The 15457-nt window shown below is 42.1% G+C and overlaps 1 pseudogene across 1 annotated transcript; it reads left to right on the forward strand.

Moving 5' to 3' along the window:
- The first annotated feature begins 998 nt into the window (after positions 1-998).
- Positions 999-4675, forward strand: LOC308654281 (protein mago nashi homolog; annotated as a pseudogene). The gene is made up of 3 exons: positions 999-1106; positions 1222-1224; positions 4231-4675. The product of its transcript is annotated as a protein mago nashi homolog (transcript).
- The last annotated feature ends 10782 nt before the right edge of the window (positions 4676-15457 follow it).

Raw genomic sequence — 15457 nt, forward strand, 5'->3', positions numbered from 1 at the left:
TAATATAAAGAGAAAGATTAATTAAATCTTTTAAGAGAGGCAGCTGGGTATGGCATGGTATGGCATTGAGGACAGAGGCCTTGAAGTCAAACAGCCCTGTGTTCCACTCACATTGCCTGTCACTCACCTTGCAACCTATTGCAAGATGCTTACCCACCACGAGCCACACTTGCCTTGCCACCAGATGGACACAAGAATATCTAATTTGCAGTAGTGTTATAAGATTGCATCTCTAACTGCCTCGCACAGCACAGAGAAGACTTTGATAAATATATAGGGTGGTGGTCATACAATGACGAAGACGAGGATGATGGTGGCAGTGATGATGAAGACGAGGATGTGGTGCTGATGGAAGAGGACCAAGGCAAGCACCGCATAGCCATAAGCCATTGCTGGTCAGCGAGAACTGACCAGCTATAACTCAGCTCTAGATTCCACTGTGCAGGCCACCCTCAAGTCAGAAGTTGAAAAAGAGTTCCTGAGGGCCCAAGCACCACCAAGAGACAGGATAGGACAGAGAGAGAGGGAGAATTGGCACATGTACGCCACACACCACACACACACACACACACACACACACACACAAAGAACTTCACCTCCAGGAGGTCAGTCTTCCCAGGACAATGCCTGCCCAGCCCTGTCTACATGCCTGGGCTCCCGTCTTACTTTAGTCCACGGGGTTTACTGAGATCTGAAACTGTCAGCAGTTTCTCAGCAGCTCGAGACAAGGAAGTCTACCCCAATACAATATTGTAAAAAGCAAACCTTGGCATTCATACTTATGCTTACAATTGGAAACAGGGCTGGGGCTTTTTTTAAACATGAGATTTAGTGGGGACCAGGGGAATTGAAGACTTAGACTGAGCTTTGCTATGAGACAAGGGGTGGCAGTAATAAATGTCACCAAGTGGGAAATATTCAAGGCCTATTCCCAGAAACCAGGGGCAATATCTCAAGGCAGAAAATGATAATAATTAAATTGCTCAGAAGCTGACAGCATGCATAAATCTGGTGCATCAAGCCCAGCTCTTGGATTGCTTTCCAAATCTCATTTTGGTGGCATCCTATCTGAGCTGGAATCCCCTTTGTCTGCCCAGAGACCTCAGGTAAATCCTGTCTCTGCAAAGACTAATTATTTTGAGACTTTCTCTTTCTTTGCTATTTTTTTTTGTTTGTTTGTTTAGGCATCACCAACTCCTACAGTCTTTTTGCTTCTACCAGCTGGTGAGTTACCAGCCACAGGAAGGAGAGAAGATGAATGTTTAGGTCAAAAGTTTCTGCTCTGAGTGGTCATTGTGTGAGAGATTTCTCCCAGCTCCTTCCCAGAAAAATCAGATTTGAACCTGGGCTTATGTAATAAACCTCTGAAAGGCACTGCCCAAGCAATTTCCAAGTTACTAAGCTGGCCTCTTCCATCAAGCTGGCTTTAAAACTGCATTGGGAGATCAAGCAGGTGTATATACATGTGTCTAGAAATATGCATTCAAAATTTGTCACGCTGAAGGAAGGGATTGGAAATGTCAAGAAAGCTCAGTTCATGGTGCAAATGCTGTAAAGATAGGGAGGAATTTGAAAGTCATGTGCTTTCAAAATACATAGACAAATGATCATCATTCCTTTTCTAGTGGCAGATTTTACACTTTGGAGCAAATTTTCAACTTACAGATACAGTATCAATCAAAGCATAAAATATGAAGATTCTGTGCTTGAAGGGTCTCTATGCTCCCAAGTCTTCTGTCTTAGCAATGAAAGGAAGAAAGTACAGATGTTCCTCTACTCGTGATAGGGTTATGTCCAATAAAATTTAAGTCAACATGCATTTAGTACACCCAACCTACTGAACACCATAGACCAACCTAACTTGCCTCAGATGTGCTCAGCACACCCACCCTGGTCTACTGTTGGGCAGAATCATGGAACACAATGCTGATTTCATAGTGAAGTGTTGGGTATCTCATGGAATACATTGAGTATCTGTGTCCAAAAAAACACTGGCAACGCGGCCCACTATAGAGATTTGGTTGCTCCCTTGGGATGGTCCGGCTGACCAGGACATGCAGCCCCCTGTCCCTGCCCAGTATTGTGAGGATTTTACCACACGTAACTGGCCTGGGGAAAGATCAAAATTCCATGTGTGGATTCTACCGAACGTGTGTTGATCATAAAGTCAAAAGTCCTAAGTCAAATCACCAGAGGTTGGGGACATCTTACTAAAGGCCGCCTCCTCTGCTCCGAGGAACAATCTGAGCACAGCCACCCACATTGAAAGCCAGTCACCAAGCAGGGGTTCACCTTCAACCTAGTCTCATTTACAACCTTAATTTCCCTCTGCTGTAGCCTAAGATATTCAGGATTAGAACATGGACATCTTTGGGGGGCCATTGTCTTCAATCACAGCAGGTGACATAAAAGAGTAAAGCAGGCCGACCCAAGTCTAGAAGGAGACAGTAATTTTTATGTGAAAATCTCTTAGTTCTTCACTGTTGGCAGCTGATGAAGCTTAAAACAACAAAAATATTGTCCACAACAAAGAAAAACTTCAGAGGCCACATTTACGATTTGCAATCCCTACTTCCTGATACAGCAGTCCCTGCTGATCTTTGTTTCAGTACCAAAAACCTCATTTGACTTCTACTTGGACTTCAGGATTGAACAGATTCAAACAGAAAAATAAACTCTAGTAAATAATGATTTATTTTCCAAGGTTTTATTGGATAAAGACATAAACTAACACTTATTTACTCCATAAACAGCATTGCTAGAGCTTACTAATAATAAAAACCAGTATGAATTGGGCATGTATTAGATATCAGGCCCTAGGCCAAGTGCTTTCTATGCCTTAACTTACCTAATTCTCACAGTAATTCCACAAGATCAAATCTGTTATTTCTCCCATTTTATAGATGAGAAGAATCAAGGCTTAAAGAGCCACATCCCCAGGGTCACCCCAAAAGTGAGTGACCAAATCATGATTCCAACTAGGTCTGAGTTCAGAAGCTAGATGCTTCACCACTGTGTTATCCTGCCAATACAATCCTAACGAAATCTTGGTTTCATGTGGCTGCACCACCAATGTGACTGAACAAGTGTGTGAAGTTTTTCGAGGTGCTCCAAATAATGTGGTTTTGTGCCTCCATTTGTTCCTGTGATGAACCCAAAGGACTATGCAGGAGGGGGTTGGAAATCATTCAAGCAATACAGGGGTGACACACAGATCCTCTTCCAGCAGATGAAGAAATCACCATGATACTGGGGGAAATTATCACTTCAAAGCAATAAAAATGCATAATCGATTGTGAAGCATACACAGTAGATTCCCATCAGATTGAAAAAAAAAAAAAAGAAGAAGAAGAAAGAAAAAAAGCCTTGAAAAGAAATTATGTTTCCTGGGAGAAGTTCTACAGTTTCAATTTCAGAACTGAACAATAGCTACAGTGCAATTTTGGGGTACCTCCCTTGTGCTTCATGCAGTGTGGGGTCCAGAATGCCTACCATGGACATTTCTTAGGATTTTGCTCTGCTGCTCTCAGACAATCTTCCCTCTGTCAGACTGTTATTCCACCGTGGCTCTCCTTCTTCAGAACCCAGGCCTTACCAACCAGCTCACTGTTGCTAAGTGATAGGTTGCTAAGGAAATCTGACCTTCTAGCAGCTCAGCTGCCCCTGCCCCTGCCTGGAGCAGTTCTGGATGTCTCCAGGAGACTGTTGCACTGGGAGCAGGTGCACCCCATCAATTGTAAAGTTATGAAATGCACAGTATGATTGAAAATAGAGCAATACGGGGTAGGCAAACCTAAGCAAGTCATTAATCACCCTCAGCCTCCCCAGGCTGAGGCAGCCTGGTCAGTTGGTACGATTTCTGAATGTATAGATGGGAATTAAAAGAGAGGTCCACTACCCAGGGGTCTTTGGAAGTCAGGTGCAAGGCTTAGGGCCTAAATCTAGAGCCAATCCTAAAGACAAATGACAGAGGAGGAAACGGAGGGACAAGAGGAATGGAAAGAGGGAGAGAGTCACTTTATTTTACTCCAGAAACAAGGCAGAGACTTGTGGTATGCACTCATTAGCAGGTTACTTCCAGCATACAAAAGGATCACACTACCTTACCACCTTTGTAGTTAGGTGGGGCCATAAAACAAGTTTGATTTGAATCCTATATATCCTCTTCCCCTGCTGGGGTGGTCACATGGGAGTCAAGGACCCTGTGATGATTCAGTCTTGTGAGTCAAGGAGAGTGACTTTCATCTGCATTACTATGTGGGTCACCAAGGCGAGTTCAGCTATGAGTTCTTGGAGTTTGAGCTCCAACCTAACTGCAAATTGAGATATGCCAACAACAGCAATTACAAAAATGATGTCATGATCAGAAAAGGAGCCTAGGTATGGAAAACTGTGATGGGGGAATTGAAGAGAATAATTGATGACAGTAAAATTGTCAAAGAGGATGATACGCTGTGGCCTCCTCCTGACCGAAGAAGCCCTCAGGAGCTTGCAATCGTCATTGGAGATGAACACTTCTTTCACAACATCAAAAACTGGTTCGCTTATTGATGTCAATCAACACAAAGGTCCAGATGGCTTACACGTTTTTCATTACCTTCTCCAGGAGCTGAAGTGCTTGGTCATCAGTCTTATTGGATTACACTTCAAAATTAAACCACCGCCACTACATTGATGTCCTGCCCTAGAGAGGTATCTGGAAGCTCAACTCATCTTAAGTGAGTGAAAAATAAACTTTGTTTTATTGTTTTATGAATGCAGCATCACTCATCTGAACTTGACTAATACAGAAAATTAAAGATAAAGTTTTCCAGAGCCAACTTACAGGAGACTTAATTTTTAATAAAGCCAAGTTGCACAGTGGCTGGGACCTAATCAAGGTCAATAAATGCTTGTTGGCTATTATATGAATTTTTTCCTCAACTACTAATTAGTGACATATTTTATCTCTTATGTGAAAAGTGTTTCCCACCACTCCTCATCTTGCACCTTGTGTCTTACTTTGCCCTAACAACTATCTCAAAGAGCAAGTGAGTGTGAGAGTGAGGTACTTTTCACAGTAATGATACACAGTGAGAATTCAGTAATGTTAGCTATTAGTGTTGTTTGGGTTCTGCTGTGGCTAGCATTTTATTATTTTTCTAAATCCCACTCATATTTACTCTTAATTTGATGCATTTCTCTTTTCTCATTCAAAGCCCTGTCATTGCTCTCTCTAAATCACAGCCAGCTCAGGTCCCACCTTGTCCAAAATTTGACTATTGTGTCCAGCTTCATGGCTCCAACCTAAATAACTAGTGTACTAAGAATCAGTACCTCCCAAAGCAATGATTTCATTGTTTTAGTCTTTGTTGTTGTTGTTGTTGTTGTTGTTCATTTTAGTTATACATGACAGTAGAATGTATTTTGACATATCATACACACATGGTGTATAAATTCCCATTTTGTGATTGTACATGATGTGGAGTTTCACTGGTTGTGTATTCATATATAAACAAGGAGAGTTATGTCCAATTCATTCTACTGGCTTTTCCATTCCTATCCCTCCTCCCCAACCCCATTCCCTACTGGCCAATCTGATGAGCTCCACTCCTCCCTCCCCCACTGACCCGCCTATTGTGAGTCAGCATCCACATATCAGAGAAAACATTCAGTTTTTGATTTTGGGGGATTGGTTTATTTCACTTAGCATGATAGTCTCCAGTTCTATCTGTTTACTGGCAAATGCTATAATTTCATTTTCTTTATGGCTGAGTGTGTATTCCATTGTGTATTTATACCACATTTTCTTTATCCATTCATCTGTTGAAGGGCACCTATGTTGGTTCCATAGCTTAGCTATTGTGAATTGAGCTGCTATGAACTTTGATGTCGCTGTGTCACTATAGTATGCTGATTTTAAGTCCTTTGTGTATATGTCCAGGAATAAAATAACTGGGTCAAGTGGTGGTTTCATTCCAAGTTTTCTGAGGAATCTCCATGCTGCTTTATTATTGTTTTAATATTCGATGTGTACAGTGGGAGCAGTCCTCTCAACAGTCTTTTGCCCACCATCAAGGAAAGACAAAAATTTTCTCTTACTAAACAGTTCCCACTCCCCAATTTCAACTCTTTGGATCAGTGGATCATAGAAGTCTGAATTCTGAACATAGAGGTGGATCTGGGATCCACCCTGAGAGGATCTTAGTTCCTAAACCTGATCAAGTACCGGGACTAGTCCAAGACCTGATCACAGGACTCATAGCTGGTCGGTCAGTATTCTTACCCAAGTTTTCTCAAATTCAAGTCAGCTAAGAGTCCTTTCTTCTTAGGTATGAAAATTTGAATCTGGACATAACTAATTATCACTCCCTCTCCTCTAGGGAAGGCTAGATGCCATAGAGACACTGATGGTAACATTCCAAAAGAAGTCAAGACCAAAGAAAGTCTCAAGCTTCGATATTCCCAAGTAGTACTCCCTCCTTCCCCATTTACCCAAGAAAATTAATTTCTCCTTTCACCTAAACTAGCTCCAGTGGACTCTCTTAATTCACAATCAAGAATTCAAAAGGTAAGCCCCTTGAGGAAAACTCATTCACAAATTTGGCATGTCTACATGAGCACCTACTGTGTGCAGCTATATCTTCCATTATCAATATTATAATTCCAAACACAGACTTGATGAAGAGGAAAAATGTGATGAACACAAAATTGTTTATCATATTTTTCACCTGGAAGGCCTTCTGGGATGCCCAGTCTTCCATTTGGATATTAGATCTTGCAACAAGACCTGCTAGACAAGAATGCAGAGCCTAGACACAGTCACACAGCCTGCAACCTTCCTATGAATCTCTTTTGCCAGTTTAATGAGCCTCCACTTCTCAGTCACACCTCAGGAAGACACCCAGCACCCCATACTGTGCAGACTTTAACAGGTTTTGCCACAGAATGATCATCTCCTCACAGGAGGATCATGGGAGTAGATTATGGCAACCAGGAGGCTTGGGGGAAGTAGGATAAAATCAGGCCAACATTCTAGTACTTTTTTTTTTTCTTGTGGTGCCAGGGATTGAATCTTTGTGCATGCGAGGCAAACACTCTACCAGTGGAGCTATGTCCCCAGCCCAACATTCTCAGTATTTAACAACCAGACTTGCATGGGTGGGAAGTAATCAGAAGAGCAATTGGATATTCAAATATAAGCCTCAGGGCAGAGGGTGAAAAACTAGGAATCCAGGTTCCAGTGAACTTAGAGAACCTCAACAGGCCGACCTGGGGAGACCTCTAAGAGATTTCCAGGAGTGCCATCACACAGCCGTCACTCACCTAGCCATCGGCTGAGAGCAGAGAGCAGAGACAGAGGGTATGAATCTCAGGCCACTCTGCCATCTGTCTTTATAGATGTCTGATCATTGCTTCATTAGGTGTGCTAATTCCTGCAGTGGGTTACAGCCCCGGTCCCCACCCCTGGTCTCTTCCCAACTCCTTCAGGTGACTATCCACGAATATTCTGAACACAAATGTCATACATGTTGTAAGAAGCCTGGGTCCAGCAACTCAAAAGAGTATTCTAAACCAATTCAAACCTGCACTCAGGGCTTGAGCACGTGGTGAAGAAGAACAGCGTGTTCTCGACGCACGGCAAAGCGTGTGAGATGCCCTTTAGGACAGTTTCTTGTGGTCATTCTCTCTCCTTGTGTCATCTCTCTCCCTCGTCCAGCCGTAAACCACAAAAACATCCTCTTTCTGATGATGATTCCCAAACACTCCCTTCTCCAGCTTTCACTGATTCCCAAACTCTCCCTACAGATATTGAGTCCAGGGGACTCTGTTCACACAGTATTTCCCGATCCTCAGAGAGGCTCTGACAACTTTCCCACTTGTCCTTCCCTCCCATCTCACTGCTCTTCTGGTACCTCCTCTGACCCACCCACAACCTTCTGGCAAGCCGAGGTCGCGGCCAGAGAACAGCATCTTCCAGCAGGAGAACCAGTGGCTCTGTACTGCCCACTCTCCCTCCCCACGGAGGGGCCCTTGGGAAGCCCTTGCTTTTCTCAAGGGAAATTCTGCTGGAGACTTCCTGGTGAAGAGAAGGCTCCACCTGCTGGTACATGTGTCCAGTTCAGGGAAGTCTTTACTGTTTTCCTGTTTCCCATGCCCAGTCCTTAGAAGAGCCCTATTTGTTTTACCCCTGGAGACACCCTTAAAACAGCCCCATCCGTGACTTCTTCCTGGCAAAGCTACATTGATGTTTTGCCCTGGAGAGGCATATGGCCCACGGCTAAGTCATGGTCTCCACTCAGTGGGAAGGAAATCCTCAATTTACAGATGAACTGCTTCTGTTTCTTCCTTCTCTTCTCCTCTGGGTTCCAGAAGAAGAAAAGACACCAGAACAGCACATCAGCCTTGTGTGGTTGAAGCAACCTTGACCTGAGAATCAGAAAACATGAGTTCTGGCCTCATCCCCACCCATCACGAGCTGGGTGATCTTGGAAGCATCTATTCCTTTCCCTGGGCCTCAGTTTGAGGGTGTTGGACTAAATTGAGGGCTGAAGGACAGAAGGAGAAGACTTTTAGAAGATGGGATTTTTTAATGTTATTTCTTTATTTGGGATTGGTCATATGATTGATCACACTTGATTTAAAAATTCAATGATTAAAAAGTTTGCAATGCACCAGTAATATTGGTATTTCCAAGGTCTTTCTAGTTCTAACAGTACAAGAGTCCTATAATCTACGATGTTCTCTACTAATGTTCTTTTATAGAGGGAGACTGCCTTGAGCAATTTTCTTCATGTTTGAAATCAAAGAATGCCAAGAAGTCACAACGTAACTTCCTTATGCACTCTAATTGGGAGATGTCTCAGAGAAAATCATTGCCCAGACGGAGGTTTAAATAATGAATGCCGTTTCCTCTTTGGAAATGCTTCTCTCCCTACTCAAGGGTTGTCACCACGGAGTGACCTTGGTCCTCTGGGCTCCATCAGAACTACTGGTACCACTCAGAGCACCAAGGACCTGTACCAGGAACCCAAAATAATCATGGAAGAATAAAATTTCATACCCACCAATAAATCAGGGACAGGCAGCAACTGAAGGAGAAATCTGGGGGACAGGTGGGGACATGGCTTTCATTAATTGATGCTAAAAGAGAGCTGGGGACCTACAGCCAACCCACAGCACTTCCACCCACCAGCAGATCTTCCTGGCTCTGTCCTGCTTGACTCAACTGAGCCCAGTCGTCTCCCACAATGTAAGCATTGGAAAACATCAAAATTCCAGGAATGCTTGAGGTCCTTTTGCAGTTAGATTATAAAAGCCAAAATAGGCAAGCATCCCGAAGGTTCAAAAATAAGAAATTTAGAAAATAAATTTGGCTTATATTTTAAAAGCATAGATTACAAAATCCAGAGTTAAAATAATACACACTATACACAAAAATTAACAAATAATGGAACAAAGGTCTAAATGTAAGAGCTAGAACTATAGAATTCTTACGAGAAAACATGGAGGAAAACTTCATGCCATTGGATTTGGCAATAATTTCTTAGATGTGACACAAAAAAACACCTACAGCAAATGTAAAAATGAATAAATTGGACTTTATCCAATTTAAAATGTTTGTGCAAAGGACGCTATCAACAGAATAGGCACTCTAGAATGGAGAAAATATTTGCAATTATAAATTTGTTGAGAGATTAATATCCAGAATATATAAAGAAGTTCAACTCAACAACCAAAAATAAGCAACCCAATTTTAAAAATGAGCAAAGAACTTGATAGACATTTCTCCAAAGATGAACACATGGCCAATAAACACATGAAGATGGTAAGCATCACTCCTTATTAGGGAAACAAAAAAAGATGAGATACTCTTTCACAACCATTAGGATGGCTCTCAGCAAAGATACTAAAAATAATAAGCTTTGGTAACAATGTGGAGAAGTTGGAACCCTCACACATACTAACAGGAATTTAAAATGGCACACCCACTAGGGAAAATAGGATGGCAGTTACTCCAAATATTAAAAATAAAAGTTCCATGTGATCCAGCAATTCCACCCTTAGGTATAAACCAATATAAGTAAAAGTAGGAATCAGATATTTGTGCACCAGTGTTCATAGCAACATTACTCACAAAAACCAAAAGGGAAAGCAACCCAAACATAAATAAATGTGATCCACACATACAATAAAATACTGTCAGCCTTATCAAAGCAATGAAATTCTGATAAATATAGCAACATGGATGAATTATACTAAGTGAAATTGGCTGGACACAAAAGAAAAAATATTGGGGCTGGGGATGTGGCTCAAGCGGTAGCGCGCTCGCCTGGCATGCGTGCGGCCCGGGTTCGATCCTCAGCACCACATACCAACAAAGATGTTGTGTCCGCCAAGAACTAAAAAATAAATATTAAAAAAAATTTTAAAAAAATATTTTGTGATTCCACTAATATAAAGTACCTAAAACAGTCAAATTCCCAGTGGCAGAAAGTAGAATGGTCATTGTCAGGGGCTGGGGGAATCAGAAAGGGGAGGTAGTGTTTAACAGGCACAGAGTCTCAGTTTGGGATGATGAAAAAGTTCTGGAGGTGGGGGGTGGTGACGGTTTGCACAGCGATGTGAATGGATTTACTGCCACCAAATTGTACATTGAAGATAGTTTAAATGGTAAGTTTTATGTTATGTATATTTTACCACAATAAAAGGTTACAGCAATTAAAAATCACACTATCACTGTCCATAGCTGGGGCAGTACAGTGTGGGCCGTCTGAGCCCAGGCTGAGTAAGGAGGTTTCTGTGTAGAGGTGGGGCCAGTGCAGGTGGCAGTCAGATGCAGGTGCCTGGGTTCTCGCTGGGCAAGAGGGCCTCTGCCTCTGCCCAGGGAAGAAGCAACACTGCAGGGGAGGCTGGGCACACAGCGGGTAGGGGTGGGGTTGACCAAATGAATACGCATGGTAGTGATGATGGGAAGCAAAGTGTTGTTAGATTGGAGCATCAGTGTGAACTCCGGGTTTGTGATCGGTGGGTAGGTAGATGAGAGATGATGTCATGTGATGATGATAGAATAGTTGATTGACAGATACGGACATATGAATATATAAGAGAATGTATACACACACACACACACACACACACACACACACCTTGCTCTGTCCACTGAGGATGTCTGGGATCAGCAATATCCCCATTACAATGAGACCAATTGATGTCCACATCAAGACTTCTCACTATGATTTTTTTCAGTAAAAGAAATCAACATTCCTTGAAGAAGTGGCTGATTCCAGGACAGGAATAAGAAAAGTACAAGAAGAACCGGTAACATCTTGTTTCATAAAATAAGGAGCTGCTTGAACAATGACAGGGACATGTCAAAGCACACAGGAGCCAGTGTTCAGGGCTGACACGGGCCAAATGTGGGAAGTTTTGAACATTAATAACACGGTGACAGCAATAGATTATACCCCTTAAATAAAATAGTAAAACTTGAGTCTATCTGACATAAATAAAGCCAGAGAGCGTTGATTAGGAATGGGATGTTTATACAGTTTCAAGGTAACTGTCTGTCAAATGCTTATTAATTGCAAAGGAAAATGAGTAACGTTCCCGTGCAACACCCCCACAGACACCACATTAATCAAGTGGTCAAAGCGAGCCTCCTCGGCTCTGGAACAAATTGAAACTGTGTGCCACTTGTTAGGGTACCCTGGCAGAAGGGCACACGTTTGTAATAAGGCTGTCAGAAAATTATCACTTGAAGCTAACCAGGAGGACATATCAGGAAAACCAAAAACTGAGGGACTTCGGCAAAACAAGTGAGGTTTGATCTTCTGAAGTGCAAACAAAGGTTGTGAAAGTCAAGAACAGACTGAGAAACTGTTGGAGACGGCAGGAGACTAGGGAGAAATGACAACTGAAGTCAGTGCCTGAGTCTGAACTGGATCTGTTTGGACATTCGTGGGATGGTAGGGGCATGAAGGATGTCCTTGTGTAAGGACATCAGGGGATAATTAGCAAAACCAACTGAGTGAAGCCTGAGGATTCAATGTAACACCCTAATATTAACTCCCTCCCCTTGATTATTATATAATAATATACTGTACTTATATGAGAAGTCATTCTTATGTGTAGGAGATAAACATTACAATATTTGGAGATGATAGAGCATCAATGGCAAGTTTCTCTCAAATTTCTGGGGAGGGAGGCTCTTCTTTCTACTCTACTTGCAATCTATCAGTAACTTTGAGACTTTTCAATGTTGAAAATTGTCCTTTAAAATAATATGGGATCAGGCTGGGGTTGTGGCTCAGTGGTAGAGCACTTGGCTAGCACATGTGAGGCACTGGGTTCAATTCTCAGCACCACATAAAAATAAATAAAGTCATTGTGTTCATCTACAATTAAAAAAAATTTTTTAAATAATATGGGACCATCTATGATTCACTAAATTGTCTTTTTGTTCTAATTAGTTATACATGACAGTAGAATGAATTTTGACACAACATACATAAATGGAGTATAACTTCTGCTTCTTCTGGTTGTACATGATGTAGAATCACACTGGTCATGATTCACAAAATTTGAAAACTAAGCATCAAATTGTGAAAACTTAAAGAACTAAGCTTTCTTTAAAAGATACATGACTCCCACAAAATTTTTGAACTGGAAAGAAGTAGACCATATTTAATAATTGGTAGTAATTGACTAATAATGGTGGGTTGGTTGGTTTGTTGTTTCTACCTTTGTTTTCAGTGCTGGAAAATGAACCCAGGACCTCACCCAAGCCAGGAAAGTGTTCTACCCCTGAGCTACCTTCCCAAATCTACTTTATATTTATTTTTCAGATTGTCTTAAAATGGTGTGTATTTTCATAAGTAACATGTTATTTTATTTTTCAAAATGTAATATTTTTCTTTATTTTTTATATTCTGCAATTTTCCTATGGTATAGCTACAAATTAATTGTTTCAATTAGTGCTTTTTAAAACTCTTTAGTCTCTTCTAATGAGAACTTATGGCTTCAAAATTGAAAAACTTCTTCACCATTTTACCTAAAAGGGGTTCTTCTTCTCCATCACATCCCATCTATTTTTCTAACACTCTATTGATACATTTTTAATCCTTTTAATCTCTGCCTTTTCTTGCATTTTCTCTTTTGTAGCCATGCTCCCTTTTGGTTCATTTACTTAGGTCTGTTTCCACTTTACTAATTCTCTCTTTAACTATTTCTAGCTACCCTTTCATGAGCCTTTTTATTTTATTTTACTTTTCTCATTTCAATCATGCTTTTTTTAAGATTTCTTGAATTTTTATTCGGTTCCCCTCAAGTCCAACTGTTGTTTTTCTATAATTTCATGTTCCTACCTATTAGTTTCTCTCTTATCTCTCTGAATACTATAAATATACTTCATAAAAGTCTTTCTTGGACTGTTTTATTATCCATGGTTATTAGGGTATAATTTCTACAATTTCTTGTATCTTTTGACTCTTCCACAGCATCATTTCTAATTTTTTTGCAATGCCATTCTCAGCAAGAGTTGGCTTCTATCTTCCCCAGACTCAGGTTCCTTCCCAAAATACTAGTTTCTCCCCATATGCATCTTATCCAAAGGTTTATCCACTCCCTGGAACTCTTGCCCTGCACTCCAGGGACCCTCCCCTCTGGCCTCTGTCATGACCCAGCACTGAATGCTGACAGACTACACCTTGGGATTGCCATGATCCTTGGTCAGCATATCTGAAGCTCCCAGCCATCCATCTTTGGATGGACAGAGTCCCACATTAATTTCTTGCTCAGTCTCTCGCCCCTCCAAAGGAAGGCAATTCTGCATTTTCCAGCTCTCTTTTTGGGTGGCAATGTCTCTTTAGACTTCTTTATCTTGCCTGAAGCTTGCCTTGAGAGGTGGAAGAGCTAGAGTCAGACACAGGTCCCCTCCCACTGTGCCCATGTCTCTGCAGCAATCCCCACCCCTCCCACATTGGGCAGGGTCTCATGGCTACAGTTGTCTGGGGCTGTTGGCCATCTGAGCAGAGCTCTGTCCTGTGCACTGGGCCCTCAGCCACCGTCATTTTCCTCTCAGCTCTAAATTGATTGAAGTGGAAAACAGCATCACAGGGACCAGGCTAAGCACTTGATACACTGTATCTGTCAAGTTCACATTCTGGAAGGAGGATGTTCTTATACTCATTTTTTCCTTTTATTTATTTACTTATTTACCTATTGCTGTCTATTTATTTATTTTTGTGCATTAGACCCATTTTATACATCAAGAGGACAAAGCTTAAAGGGATGAAGTTGCCCAGGGAGGTTACATAGCCCCACCCAGAGCCAGGACCCCAACCCAGGCCAGATACTCTGAGTTCCTCCATTGTACTCTGCCAGGCACATCTCTCTAGAAGTTGGGACGTATATCTCCAGCTTTCTTTGAAGCTACTCTGCTGAGCTCTTGAGGAAAAGGCTTCTCCAATTTCTGAACACCAGTCACCGGGAATCTGCAGTCTTTATTAAATTAGCAAATGGCTCACCAAATAAAAGCTACATTAAAGTGGATGGTAATGGGCCTTCAGCTTTTCCTAATGACGTTTCCTGTCCCTTCCTAAAGAAGCTTGCGTCGGGGTAAGAGGTGGCCAGACTCCTTCGCATGACAATCAAGTCTCAGAGCTGTCAGGGTCTGTCTGAGCCTGACTTCCTGGAAGGGTTTCTTCCAGGTCCATTTACATTAAAAATAACCTCCACTCCAACTCTCAAGGCCACTTCCTTTTGCCGCTGACCAGAGAGACAGAGATGCATTCCAACAGGAAGAAATCGGAATGAATTTGGCAGATGCTAAATGTTCTACCTTTCTCCTTTCCCACAGGTGGGGAGGCGGGTGGAAAACAGAGTTGCTTCTTAAATGCTGCTGTCACCAAGTTTGAATCTGTGCTCGGCCATCTCAGCCTCATGCATATTAACTAAGAATCCTGGAAGACACATCTCAGATCCTTTATTCCCACCATCCTCCTGGCATCAAGTTACACCCCCTTGAGCCTTATTAAGTGGAGACTGAAGCTGTCTCACACATTAAAAGAAAAATACAAACGTTGCTTACTCCTCCTCCTCATCCAGTTCCCTAATTTCAGTAAAGTTCTGACTCCTTAGATTTCTATGAAAGCCCCATTTCTCTTTCCACTCCACCTCTGTCTTAGGGATGTTTGTAATTTCAGACCTGGTCCACGTGGGACCAGAAGCTGCCCATCAATGTGCTGGTTCACCTGAGCCAGGCCAACTACCTGGGGGTCACCAGCTTGCCTTCTAGTCATTGCCACCGCTACTCCTACTGCCTGAGGTAGGACCTCCCACCATCTTCTCCTAATTTCAATATGCTAATTAGCTAAGGCTCTCTCCCCCTGCATCTCAGTGGTTTTTACCTGCTCTGGGGAGCCTCTCCAGAGCGTCCCCCCTGCTGCAGCCAACTGGGTGAATGGCGTCCCTGTAG

Source organism: Spermophilus citellus, assembly GCF_964194105.1.
Source record: "Spermophilus citellus genome assembly, chromosome: 8".
NCBI classification, from domain to species: Eukaryota; Metazoa; Chordata; class Mammalia; order Rodentia; family Sciuridae; genus Spermophilus; species Spermophilus citellus.